This window comes from Andrographis paniculata, unplaced genomic scaffold (assembly GCF_009805555.1).
Source record: "Andrographis paniculata isolate CXL003 unplaced genomic scaffold, ASM980555v1 Contig5END, whole genome shotgun sequence".
Classification (NCBI taxonomy): Eukaryota; Viridiplantae; Streptophyta; class Magnoliopsida; order Lamiales; family Acanthaceae; genus Andrographis; species Andrographis paniculata.
In genome coordinates this window covers 2,215,229-2,230,747 of record NW_026137595.1, presented here as the reverse complement: position 1 = coordinate 2,230,747, position 15,519 = coordinate 2,215,229, and the positions used below count along the sequence as shown (strand labels likewise).

The following is a 15,519-nucleotide window of genomic DNA, read 5'->3' as shown; positions in this document are numbered from 1 at the left end:
AGGGTTTCTGTCGTTATTACCGCAATAAAATATGGAAAGTAATGGACCCTAATTTATATTTTTATTATTAATTGATCTCATCACCCAATTAATAATTTTTCGGGTTCTGCACATAGAAGGCTCGCATTTACTAAATACATTAAGTCCTGTAAATTTAATAGATCAGTTAATATAATCTCAATCTGACTTATGGACCAAATAGTTACATTTAACCCACATATTTATAATCAACACCATCTCCTTTCTAGCAAACACATCAAGAAACATCACACCTCAATCTCAATAAAATTGTGGACAAGAAGATTTTTGATCCATGTTATCTAAAGGTTGGTTAGACAACTAAAATTGACAGATTATTTCAAATAACATGGTATAATCTAGTTGGTACGTGAATTGGCATTAGAAATTGGCAAAAGATGAGCATATGATCATGTAAAAATATACTCGAAGATGGAAGACTTAAAAGAAAATTTTCAAATAGAGAAATTAAAGATATCAGATGAAAAGACGAAGACTGTGAATGAAAAAACCTTTTTTACTTTTGGCAAATGGAAAAATTGATTTTCATTTCCTTACAGCCACCTTTCTTTTTTTTTTTTTTTTTTTTTTTTTTTTTTTTTAAGTATTCGTAGGTTGCAGAAAGACTGTCACAGCAACCGTGCTGCAAACTGAAATTGTGGACTTGGCTTTATCTTTTTTGTCTAATCCATTAAATGCCCACAAGAGACAAACTTGGTATTTGGAGGATGGTCAAACTCGTACATAAATATTGGAGAATACTCTATCTATTTCTATGCTAATGGAAATTAATGTGAAGGGTATTTATACGAAGGATGCATTGCATATAAAATCAAATAAGACAAACTTTGTGGTGTGAGAGTTGGTGTGCAAATCTTAGAAAGAAGATTATTGAGAAAAGCTCTCACCACCCCATTCAGTTCAACTATCCACATTTTGAATATGTGTTCTACACTGATATCAACTGGAGAGGTCGAAAGTGTTCGGAATTAATGGAGTTTCAACCGGAGGGAATGATCAAGCTCTGGACTTCTTTGCTATGTAGTTGTTGTTAGTACAAGGTTGTAGCAACGCGAACCTGAGGAAGTTGCCAAAATATAAAATCCAACTTTAATAATATAGGCATACATTACCAAAATGGAAATAAACACACAACTATGAACAAACTATGAACAAACATACATATTGCAGAATTCTATTTGATTCGTGAAAAAATATTCGACTATTCGATACGTGAAAAATACTCGTCTATTCGATTCGATATTCGATTAGTTTCGAATTTTAAAATGATATTTGTATTTGATTCTAAATATTTTTTAATTTATTCAATTTGATTTCAATATTAAATATTTAATTTAAGATGCGATTCGTTTTTGTCTTATCCAATTCGATTCAAAGCTATTCGATTTAGATTTTTAAATTAAAAATTTTAACAAGAATAATAAGACAACTTGATAATAAAATACAAATATTTACTGTTAATTTTTATTTTTTTTATATTGACACAAAAAGATTTTCATGCTTTAATATAAATAAAAATAACATGATATTATTATAATTATAATTATAATTTATATTATATAGTTATTTATATAAATTTTTAAAATTATTATATTTAATAAATTTAGTTTTTATTTATTTTGAAAAATACATATATGTATGCTACATTTTATACTATGTATGTACTTTTTTTTATTATCTAATTGAATATTTACAATATAGAATCGGAAATTAAAATTTTTATTTGTATTCCATTCATATTCAAATCGAATAAAATATTTTATTCAAATTCGAATCATAAAATTTTGAATCAAATATCGAATCGAACAAAATTATTTGATTTATTTACAATCCTTGCATGAAAAAAAGGGTATAATTTTCCATCTTACCCTAGAATAAAAGTTGTTTTTATTTTTATTTTATTTATTTTAAAATACACAAGCAAAAATATACATAATGTAAACAAAAGTATACAAGTGGAACAACTGGAGCGGGATGTAGTATAGGTAGAAGCGAGATGTCTTGTAAGTATATAAAATAATGTTGAGAGTATTTAAATATATTTTAAGGATACATCAAATTTATACTAGGATGGTTAATGAAAAAATAAAAAATAGAGATTGAAATTAAACCAATATTAAAAAGAAGGGAGTGCAGATCAATTTTTTAGTAATAGCGACTGACTTTAAATCTAATACTACTGACACCGGTTGAAGACCAACTCTCCCTAATATTAATTTTCCTTTGGATTGTAATCCTCTGGATGTAGATTTGTTGATAATCGAACCGGGTCAACAAACACCTTGTTTCATTGTTGTTTTATGTTCTGCATATTTTTCGTTGTTATAACGCCCTTCGAATGTGTTTTATTCGATAAATCACTTCCCAAAATTTGGTATGTGTTCTCTAAATCGTTGAATAAATCCGTTCACAGTTGCAAAAATACAAAAAAAAAATTATTATATTATATGAGAGATCTTCTGTATAATAAATGATACAATTGATATTTGTCTCCAAATTTGGGTGCGTTCATTTTGTATTTTAGTTAAAAAAAAAGAAAAAATTATAAAAAATTATGTAAATAATTATAAAAATAATAAATATATGGAATATATTAATTTTTTTAAAAACAAATATTCGATTTTTTTTTAAAAAAGAAACCAACCCGCACGTGTATTTTTATCTTTAGTTACAATAATCTTTTTCGAAACTTCACATTAAACACCTTTCTTTCTTTTTTTTTTTTTTTTTCTCAACCAAATTATCGGATTGCGTAGAGAGCCATCAAGGGAGGAAAGTGCTGAGTTAGAACTGTTCAGCATTCCGCAGACCGCCGCCGGTTTGGATTTCGCCGGCGAACGATGAGCCGAAACGACGGCGTTCGCTTCATCGCTTCTTCCATCCAACTCCCTTCTCCACATCCCCAATTCCCCTCATTGTTTTCTTCTTTCAAATTCGCCAAATTCCCATTCAATCTCACCCATTTTCAGATTTTCCCTCGCAAATTGAAGAACTGCCTTCAATTCGGCGCAGCGGCTCCCCTATTTTGCTCTGCCTCATTAATTTTAAACGATTCAGAGACAGCGGTTGCATCGTCTCGATCGAGGAGCGAGGATGTGTCCATCTCGGCAATTCAGAACAAGGACAGTGGCACCATCGACGCGACTCCATCCGAGAGCGCGGGCAGTAGCAATGGCGCGGAGGAAGAGAGGGTTATGATCAGTGAAGTGGCGGTGAGGAGCAAGGATGGGGGAGAGCTCGAGAGTAAGGACCTGGAAGCCGAGGCCATGTCTCCTCTGCACTTACAGCTCGCGAGGTTCAGGAAGATGTGCACAGAATTGTCGAAACTGGGTACTTCATGTCTTGTATGCCGATTGCGGTCGACACCCGCGATGGCATTCGTTTGATTTTTGAGGTATTTCTTCAAACTGTTTAAGCATTACTTTTACTGTACAATTTTAAGTGTGTATACAAAAGATGTATGATATTGTAAAATTTCATTGTATTGTAGTACTTGATGTAGTTTCATCATCTTTTGAATTGTTCAAATGGCGCACAGTTGTGATACAATCTTGGCTGTGATTGGATATGTTTTAGAAATGCTTCAAGTTTTTGTAGAGATTATGATATAGTAGGTGATGGATGTGATGTTTGGTATAAAATATAGGCTTTTAATGTAATACCTTAAATGAAAATTAGGGGTTGGATATGATAGTATTTGGAAGGAGAAATTTCTATGAATTTTGCCAAAAGTTATTTGAAAACAAATGTTTTAATTTGGCCCTGCATTTGGATGCCAAGTTTAGTCTATGACTGTTGTTGTGGGTAACACGTATCTTCGACTATTGTCACAAGGTAGAACCAAACGAAGAGTTTCAAGGGCTGGTGTGTGGAGGAGCTAATGTTCTTCCATCGAAGTTTGTAGAGGTTGCTTTTCGTGACAGATATGGTGCATCTTCTTTGTGATACAAGTTTGTTAATTAACAAAGTTATTTACCTTGCTTTGTATGAAGTATTCTAATGTTATAATCTTCCAATTGTTGTGCTAAGTCATACAGGCAAAACAATCAACATCAGGCATCTGGATGAAGTGATAAACTCCATTAATGGTTGGTAAATGGAGCGGGGCCTTTTTGGAATGGGTAGTAGTCAAAATGAACTTTTGAGATTTTTAAGTATCGTTCTATTCTGAATTCCTCTGCAATTTTATCAGGTTTCAGGTGTGGAGATTCTTTCTGGAGGTATTATTAAACTACAAGTTTCAGAAGCAGGGGTCAATAATATATCCTTACGCTTCCTCGATAAAAAGTATGTAACTTCTTTTGGTTTTCATTCATACACATTTGATTAAATAATTTAACAAGCACAGTTTTGTTGGGTTGTCAATAGCGGCAAGCCAACAGTTGGGAGAACCCGGCCAGAAACTATACTCAGGCAACTTACAATCAAGAAGGGTCAGGTTTGTCGTCGTATAAATGGTACCTTCTTGTTAAATGTATCTTTTTCATTGTATTATTGTGCTCTAGCCCTGTCTTTGATCACTTCTCTGGCGGCTGCTTATCACTTGCTACGTCTAACAGTTCTGCTGACGATGAATACCTTCTTCTTGACAGAAGCTCTATGGTTCAGTAATATTGTTAATTTTGAAAGTTGTAAAGATTGATTAAATTGACAATTTAAAAAGGCCTTGGTGGATGAGTTTCTATCTCGCGATTTCTGCTGATTATACGATTGACGGTATTTTATCTTATGTAGGTGTACGGTATGATTCAGGGGAGAAGAGATGTTGAAGCAGTACTGGCAATGGGAATTATGGATGATGTTAGTATTATTCCTCAGCCCGCTTGTGGTAACAAGATTTTTCATGCTTTGTTTTTCAATGATGATTAGTGAAGCATAAATGTTAAGTGTGCTTTTGGATGCGTTGTTTTTATTCTTATGCATCAGACACTGGCAAAGTTGATTTAACCACGAATTTCGTCGAGTGTAAAAGATGGGCAGGAGTTTCGGGAGGTGGGGAAATATCAAGCGGGTATGTAATAATGTTGCATTTGTTATTATTCTTTTGGGGAAATCGGTGGAATGTAGTTTGGAAACTTATTTGTATTCTGTTTGCAGAGTGACCAGTCCTTTAGCTGGATTAATCGCGAGGTAATTGAGATGAATCGAATGATCGCTTATGTAGAAGAATGCTTGTTTGTATGGTTGTAAGAATATTCATAATCAATTGTTTCTTTTTTCCCATCCTATTCAATTAATTTTCGTTGTCTCTAAATCTCAGCATTGCTTTATATCATAGAAACCTCTTTCGAAGAAACAAAAAACTCAACCTGTCATTGGAAAGGGAGCAGTTCGATTCCATATTCAGGATTAACTACACCGATCCTTGGATTGAGGGCGATGATAAGAGAACATCTAAGACGATTATGGTTCAGGTATGTAACTTTCCTTGTAACTTATGTCTGTGATGTTAACTAATACTAATTCACCGAGTCTTGTGTCAGAATTCTATAACAACAGGGACACTCGTTCGTGGCAGCCAAAATGACGATAGTGGGCTTACAATTGGTCGCATAGCAGCTGGGATTGAGTTCAGTAGGCCATTTACGCCGAAGTGGAATGGAACTGCTGGACTTACTTTTCAGGTTTATTCCCGAAATTGTATCTTTATTTCATTTACTCATCTTCTACGTTGACTTTGAATTTTTGTTCCATTTGATCTTCCAGCTTTAGTGCGGATTCTTCGCTGCTTCGGAAGTTAATTACATTAATTTCCATTTTTAAAACACCATCCATCACAATTACTGTCATCTATCGTATTAATTTGGTGATATGAATTTCTATTGATTGGTTTATCCTCTGTCCAGCGAGCGTGTCCTTGTAAAAGGGACTCGTCGGGTAGCCCTCACACTGCAAGGTACGCGTTGCTACATTGGCAATACTTAGTTTTCGAATAAGAACAGTATAGACTTCTTTTAACGTGTTCGATTCAACAAGTGCTCCAGTGGCAATGCACATGACGACATGTTTCTTGCCAAGCTTGAGACTGCTATTCCTCCTCTGGTGGCTGGAGTTCTTTGATGGTCAGTAATTTCTCGTTCACTATTACCGCCAATTGTCAGTTCTAGAATTTTAAATCTTTTCGACTCTAAATCTACGATCTTGCAGTTCACATTCAACTTAGACCAGGGGATCCCTGTTTCTCCAGAATGGCTAGTTTTCAGTCAAGCGGATGCTCGTGTAAGGCACCGTTTAGTTGCTGGACCTTTGTGCTTTCTAGTGTGGTAATCTTGCGATACGAAAGTTTACTTTTCATCTAGAATATCCTGCAATGCTTTCGATCTTCGACACATTTAGCTAGTTTCCATTTTACGCAGCTTGTCTGGTGGTCATATGTTCGGTAAATTCCCCCCACACGAAGCATTCCCGATTGGTGGAACCAACAGCGTAAGAGGTTATGAAGAAGGGGCAGTAGGTTCCGGTCGCTCATATGCCGTTGGAAGTGGAGAAATATCAATGCCATTGGTAAGTCAGAAATATATTTTTGTTGTCAAATGCTACTTTACGGCTATTTGTTACTTAAATCTTGCAATTTATACGGCAGCTGGGGCCGATAGAAAGGGTTGTTTTCGCTCACTATGGAACCGATCTTGGATCCGGCCCAGCTGTTCCAGGTTTGGCCAGTTTATACAGAATTTCATCCCTGTCAAATCAATTAGTTTTTAAAATTTTTCTCCGCACATGATTCTAAAATTGTGTCAATCAGGCTATCCGTTTGAGCGTGCCGTTTGGACCCCTGAGACTCGAATACGCCGTCAACGATCACCGTATCGGACGATTTCATTTTGGTATCGGCTTCCGGAGCTAAAAAAAAAAAAATAGAAAAAATAAAAAAATAAAAAAATAGAAAAGCTATGTAACAGAATGGTTTGTAGTTGTAACTGTGTGAACCTTTTTCAAGTTAGAAGCTATTTTTAGCCAAAAATGGCGAAGGAGAGTATAGGAGACATATTTCTATCTGATTGGGGATTGTGCTGATTCTTATTTTTATTTTTTTGTTACACTTTTTGAATGGACCACTGAATTCATCAAAATCTTGGGACCTTTTGCCAAAAGGCCTAAGTTTAAAAATGATTTTGTGTTCTTTTGAGAAAAAAAAAAAAAGATAAATAAATAAATATATATATATATATATATATATATAAGAATTGCAATTTACACACGTACATTAAATAAATGCATGGACTGCAGTTGACAAATAAAATGAAATAAAATATACGGTAAAAGATATATAATCGAAATTTCGAAAACACAATAATAATAATAATAATAATAATAATAATAATAATAATAATAATAATATAATTGGAAAAAAGCACTTGGAAACCTAACAAGATGTTCCCTTGCACATTAAAGGCACTGCAAATTCTGTGAATGAAAAGTTTGGCACTATTACAGGTTAAGAGAACAATATAAGCATAGGAAAAAAACAAGTATGTAAGAACAACCATTCACACCATGCATTGTCCCAGAAAATTAAAATTAAAATTAAAATTAAAATTTAATTATTATTTGATATTGTGAAAATAATAAAAAATGAAAAATAAAAAATGGGAGAGGAAGAATGCAATGCATGCCTAGGAATCAGGGAAGTCATTGGGACAGTAATGTTTGTAAATCTAAAGACAAGTTTTGGACAAACAGAGGTCAAATTAGTGGGAAACAACAACAAATAAATTAGATATAATATTTATTTATTTAATTTGTGTATATTGTAGTATTTATGGATATGTAATTAATAAAATATAAATGCAATGCCTCGTGCTATCTTGGAATCATCAAAATAAATAAATTAGGGTTGTAATAAATTCCTTAATGGAGAAGGGTTTGTATCAAGGGGAAATGTGCACAGTGTTTTGTAAATTCAAAATAATAAAAATATTATATAATGTAACATAATCAGATAAGTATGTAATATATATAATATATGTTTACAGATTTCAATTGTTTTGTCTTAATAAGACCAACATGCAAAGGAAATAAGCAATTGAATGTCTCCCCGGAAAATTGCAATTTCAATGCACCATTTAATAATAATAATAATAATATTTTTTTAAAAAAATAAATAAATAAATAATAATTTATATTATATATATATATATATGTGTGTGTGTGTGGGCAGTGTGAAAATTCTACAAATGAATAACAACAGTTTAGGCCTCAATCCCCATGCATCATTCATATATACATATCTATACATATGTAATTAATTAAATATTTATTGTGTCACGTACTTTATTTAATTTTATATTCGGAAGCTCACGGAATGTGTTTCATCGATAAAATTTAAAAATTATTATAATATATATGTCTGTGTAATTTATTTATATATATATATATATATTAATCCTAATTTAATTAAATAGGGTAATTCGATTTGGGTGGTTGTTTCTTACATCGAAATTGAATGGAATATTATTTATCTAGCTATATATATATATATATATTCTTTATTTACTTATGTTTTATTTATTTAATTTGATTGATTTGGAGACAGTTCAAAAAGGGCTATCAGTTGACATGATATATGTTAAGGCTAGGAAGAAGACGACATTAATCCAAATCTTACCATGTTACATTTATGAATGAGCCACGTTCTTTGTCTCATAAAAAAATAAAAAATTAATTAAAATTAAAATTAATAAAAAAGATGGCACGATGGTATAGGGGTTGGACTTAGGACCGTAAAATTCTGGGTTCAAACCTTCGACGTCTCATGTCACCTGATTTGCAGGGTTATTAGATTTGATGGGAGGTTTACCCGTGTTCGCTGAACTATATAATATATAATTTTTTTTAAAAAAAAAACATGTAAAATACATAATATGTTCATTCCCTTACACCAATCACTATCTCACCCCACTTCAATTTCACACACAGATGATTTGACATATAATTTACACACGCGGCGGTTACGGTGCTGATTGAAATTAACGTACCGACAGATATCACATTAAAAGATATCAAATCGACAATATAATAATAAGGTATATGTTAATACAATATAACTAAAATTATATGGATCGATAGCACATGATAATAATTCACATAACACATATTATATATAATTAATTTAATTTAGTAAAAAAGAAAAAATAAAAACATATTAACACAAAGCATGTATTAATAATCAAAATATCCTAACCATTCTCACACACACATATATATATATGAAAAAAATAAATAAATAAATTACTCCCGACTAATTCTTTCAAATTAGGGTTTTTGGGTGCCCTTTCTCTTACATATATATATATATATACATATATTTGTATGTATCTTTCTCTTGACATAGCTTTTGAATTGGTATATTGTGTTCTTGATTGATGAGGGGGTGGGGTGGGGTGGGGTATGAAGCTACAGCTAATTGTTTTGTCCACAAGACAACATTTCATTATAACAAAGATATATATATATATATATATATAAACATTACTTGTAGCTTTCAATTGAAGAATATTCATTACAGATGATACATGCATACATACAATCAGCCTTGGCTATTTATATATATATATATATATCCAAAGTTTCTGTAGATATTAATAACCTTCACTGTTCAAATGCATCCAAGAAACCACCCAAGCCAAAATCTGGATCTAACTGAAAATAATTTTTTTTATTTTTTATTTCTCAAAAACTATTTCCAATATAATATATATATATATATATATCTGCAAGCAAGTTTGAAGGACAAAATAATCTACCAATATTGCTCAGTGAATAATTGGACAAAGCTGCACAGAAAACTGATGCAACTATTTCTGCCATTAAATTTGTTTCAATGTATACCTTTTTTTTTCCTTTTTTTTTTAAATAAAATAATTTATATATTATATATATGAACAGAATATTTATGAATGTGGGCTGGTAAGTGAGGTCTACCGAGGTCATGTACAATTTCAGGGTAATAAATAATGTACAGTTAACTACTGTGTTTGACCACTGTTTGGCATTGGGACAACCAAGAAATAATAACAATAACCCAAAAAATAAAATATAGTCTATATATATATATATTTAATTTTTTATTGGTTCAAAATTTATATAGGTGAGTTAATAAAGCCTAATTTCCAGGGCCCTTAAAAATAATTTCCTTTTGGTATATTTCTGATACACAAAACAGTGCCAGACATCCATTTTGTCCCCATTATTTTCCCTCTTAATTCCCTTTCCATCTTATTACAAATGTACATATATATATAAATATATTTATTTATTTATTTTATATATATATAATTTACCAGAGAAGTGGAGCCCACATTGAAATGAATTGGAGTTTTCAAACCAGACAAGTCTAATTGCTCTGAGTGCAGTATCATCCATCCATGCATGCACCAATAATTGGTTAATTAAATTCAATTAATTTAAATTTAGATTGAAAAAGATTTCATCTTTTTGGTGAAATAAGGAAGATTATGCCTACCACTAATGATGTGTGAAAAAATATTTAAATGGGTAATAATATATATATATATATACATATAATATGGGAATGATGAATCATTGGGTGAAATGAAATTGATCTTTCAAGTGGCCACTACTTCATTTATTGGCTTTACCTAAGAATGTAAATCCAATAATTTTCTAATTATGATTGTGCAAATTTAAAATTAAAAATAAAAATAAAAATGGAGTACTATATTTAATTTTTAACCTAAATTGTTTTTTCATTTTTTTTTTTTTTTTTGAAGAAATAGGAGATGAATATGCACAAATGATGTTGAGACACATCAACAGTTCTTATATAGACAAACATTAATGCTGGTCACTTCAACCCTACTGCACTCATCTTTTATTTTAATTTTTTTTTTTTATTTTAATAGATATATACATTATTTAAGTTAGTAGTCACTTCATTGAAATTTTTACTTTCTTGATCACTATATATTGTTGAGAGTAAGTTATGGTTAATTATTAGTATTTTCATAGGTTTTGTATTTGAATTTTTTTTTAAGAAAGTTTTGGGAATGTTTGGAAACAAGGGTTTCATTTTTATACATTATTGAGTAAGGGGAATCGATAATTATTGAAATTAATATTGAAATTATATGTAATATAATAATATATTCCGTGACTGAACCAGATTCAAGATTTCGGAAAGATAAAATTGTTTTGTTGGTTTTATATTTTTACTGATTGATTTCGATTTCAACCTATTTGAAACGATAAAATGAACTGTTGGATTTTTAATTTTTTTTGTTTGAAAAAAAGAATATTGTAAAAACTTGTTCGTGGATTCACTTTAATTGATTTGATGTCATCTTAACTAATAAAATTATTTTTGATGCTCTTAACAATATAGTAAGGTGATGAAGAAAAAAATAATTCAAAAAATAGAGGGTGTAGAATTAATATTTTAGATAACAAGAATTGTATTTTTTTATATAATTTATCTATGATTAAAAATATTATATATTATAATAAATTAAAATGATACAATGAAGAGTAAATAGAATAATAGACATAAATTGGGGAGGCAAATCCACATTATTAGGTTTAAAAAAAATTATTTTTTTACATTAGAATTTTTACATTTTTATTGTGTTAAATTTAATAATATAATAATCTATTATGTAGAATTATATTATATGTATGTGAGAACAATATTAGTAGACGATTAAAAAATAACCTTATTATTCAATGAAAATTAATAACATAACTTAATAAATAACTAAATTTAATTTAAAATTAAATAACTAAATTATATAATCACACTCTCTCAAAGGTTTCAACGAAACAACTTGAGTTTGCAAAAAAAAAATTGAATATGATAGCATTCACAATCGTTCATCGTGTCAGAAGCAGTTCTGTCAACTGAATTAGAGTTGAAAACTAACACGACTCTCACTAAAGTCGAAAACAACGAGACTTTCAATACAGTCGAGACTATGGCTCTGAAAAAATGTGGCAGACAGATCAAAAGCCTCAATTATAACAGGATTTGGAGGTGGAGATGGCTTCGTAGACCGACATGATAAAATCAGGATTCAAAACTTCAGAAACTGAAAGACTATAAACAATAGTCAAAATCTTAAAATTTGAAGATATCACGTGAGAAAAAATTTATTAGATGATTCAAAAATAATACTCCCTCCGTCCCAAATATCGTGTCTGCTACACTGTAGACACGGTATTTTAGGAGGGATGTAATTAATATATAATTAAAAATGTATCAGTGAAAATAATTATCATATAATATAAATAATTATAAATTAAGATTAAGATAACTAATCAGTTTAATTAAAATTTAAAAAAATTAAAAAATTTAAAATAAGATTAAAATGTGTAATCATTTTCCAAAAAAGAAAAATGACATGCTATATGGGACGGACGGAAACGGCAACATGAACATGGCATCTGAGACGGACGGAGTATTATCATTCATAACGAAGATACAACATATAAATAGAGATAACATATACATTAATTAATGAAAACAATTTAAACAATTGATAAGGCCAAATCTAAAATTAAACTGAATATTTAAAATATTTTAATAATATATTTTATTAATATATATTATATATTGTATTATCCTATACGGTAAAATATTGTCGACCATGATAATTTGTATGAATCGAGTCAAATTAGCACTATACTGTTTACAATACTGATTTGATCTATCCATGTTAGAAAATTAATCATTGTTAATTAAGATGGAGTTTGATCGATAATCTTGTGAATTGATTAAAAATCATCACACTGTAATAACTTCCATAGTAAAAAAAAAAAAAAAAATGGTCAAAATGAAGCTGTCTTTCTGATCATCGCCTAAGAATTGTGATGATGACAGCATGTTACTTCGTTATCCTCTCCCTCTCTCTCTCTCTTTCTCTCGCACGCACACATTCTCTCTCTCTCTCTTAATTTTATTTATAATTTAAACATATATACAGTACGTCCTACATAATTTGTCCCTATTTTTTATTTTCGTCTGTCTCGTATATTTGAAAATATAATTATACACTTTAATCTTCTTAATTTTAATTAAACTATTTACTTATTTAATCTTAATCTATAATTATTTTTACTAATACACTTCTTAATTACTACTAATTATATTTTACCTAGATTCCCGTGTCTATAGCAATATACTCATATTACATGGGGCGGAGGGAGTAAATTTTTGGAAAAAGAATTACTGGAGTTAAATCAAAGTAGTTCGTAATTATATATAATGGAAAAAAAATATTTTTAGTTCAATATAACTAAAATTCATCAATTTTGGTTTTAATATAAATTTTTTATTAATTTTAGTTCTAATATAACAAAATTCATTATTTTTTATTCCAATATAACCAAAACTCATAATTTTTTATCTCAATATAAAATTTTTATCAATTTTAGTCCCAATATAACCAAAACTTATCATTTTTTATCCCAATATAATCAAACCTTATTTTTTTGGTCCCACCGTCGACAATCCCAAGGAAAATGCTGCAAGATTGTGCAATTTCTTCAAATATAAATATAATGTTTGATTTCTTTTCACGTCAGAATTTTTCGTCGGTTTGTTGACGGTGTGGGACCAAAAAATATAAAGTTTAATTATATTGGGACAAAAAATGATGAGTTTTGGTTATATTTGGAACTAAAATCGATAAAAATTTTATATTGAGACAAAAAAAATAATGAGTTTTGATTATATTGAGATTAAAATTGATAAAAATGTTTCATATTGAGATCAAAATTAATAAATTTTGATTATATTGAAACAAAAATAATTTTTCCCATTATATAATTATACAATGTGGAACATTAATCGCTTTCTTTGTAGCATTAAAATTTCTTTCTTTCTTTCTTTCTTTCTCTCTCATAAATTCAGTTTCTCACTCTGCTCTGCTCTGGTCACAGGAATTTAATGAAGTTAAATTGATGGGGCCTATGTTTGTTTCTCCCTCGTTCATTACCAGACAAAACCCACCCACCCATGCGCCTGTGTGAATATACAGACACAACTCATACACACATATATATATATATACAATATATATTGTATATATTCAGACGACATCAGAGCTTGCCTCGTACGTAAATTAAGAATTCAATTATACGTATATATATATGTATGTATTTGTGGGTCTTCTTCTTCTTCTGCAAATATATAGAATTAATGGCGAATGAACAGTAAGTTTGATGTACATGTAAATGAAATGTGAACAGTCAGACCCTCTCTCTCTCCTCTCTCTCTCTCTATATCTATATATATATATATTTGTATGTATGTGTATATGTACTGTACGGTGTGTCTTAACCCGACCACTGCTCATCTCTCTATGTAATTGCCGGCACCCATTATGTATATATAAATTATTGGCTAAATTGTACAAAATTCACCTATATTTTTGTGAAATTGCGCCAAATACCTTAATATTTTTTAAATTACATCAAATTCTCTTTTGGTTTTATAAACTATGCGCTAATTTATCGGCGGTTTTTATTTAACGGTATTTGACCTAACTGCGTCCAAAATACGAATAAATTTTAGAATCTCAATTTCTAAACCTCTAAAATTACAAATATATTCATTTTTATTATATTTAACCTAAAAAATAAATAAAAATAAACTCTTAAAACCAGAAAAAAATAACTATTTTTAGTATATTTAATATATATTAAGGCTAAATATATAAAAAAAATGAATATATTTGTAATTTTGGGTTTTTAAAATTAAGATTCTAAAATTTATTCGCAATTTGGACGCATTTAGGTCAAATATCGATAAATAAGAACCATCGATGAGCAGGATTAGACACAAAATTTATGAAACTACGATGAAATTTGACGCAATTTTAGAAATATAAGGGATTTGACGCAATTTTATACAACCACAACCACAAATTGATTTTATGCAATTTAGCCTAAATTATTAGTAATAATAATTGTATTGATTTGATTTTTGAAGAAATTGTAATGTATATGTAATGGGATTTATTTATGGGTAGCTGCTATATATCCTTTTGGTGTTAATAATTTGTATTTATGTTTTGTTTAATGTGAATTTAATTATGTATATTGATAATTGAAGTATAGTGGGAATGGGAGACAGTAACAGCAGCAGAAAACCCTAATTTCCTCCTCATGTCTTAGCACCTTTCTCAATTAATTCATAAATAATTGTTCTTGGATTGTATGTAGGAATAAATAATTATTTTATTTTATTATTTTTTTTAAATGTTCTTGGCACTGTTTAGAAAGGGGTTTATGTGTTCTTTTCAAAGTCCCAATCTCTTGTATAAAATATATTTTCATTATTTTAATTTCTTCCATTGTTTAGTCACATTTCACAAGTGATTTCCTGTCCCCCCTTTTCACTGTGGAGTTAGGTTTTACTTTACATCGATATATCCCCATGTAACAATATTAATTTTATTTTTTTTTTTAAAAAAAAAAAAAAACCCATTTTTAACCACTTGTGCTCACCAGTTTAAATTTGGT

The 15,519-nt window shown here is 29.7% G+C and overlaps 1 pseudogene; it reads left to right on the top strand.

The window, feature by feature from the left end:
• Positions 1 to 2,761: 2,761 nt before the first annotated feature.
• Positions 2,762 to 7,079, top strand: LOC127259107 (outer envelope protein 80, chloroplastic-like; annotated as a pseudogene).
• The last annotated feature ends 8,440 nt before the right edge of the window (positions 7,080 to 15,519 follow it).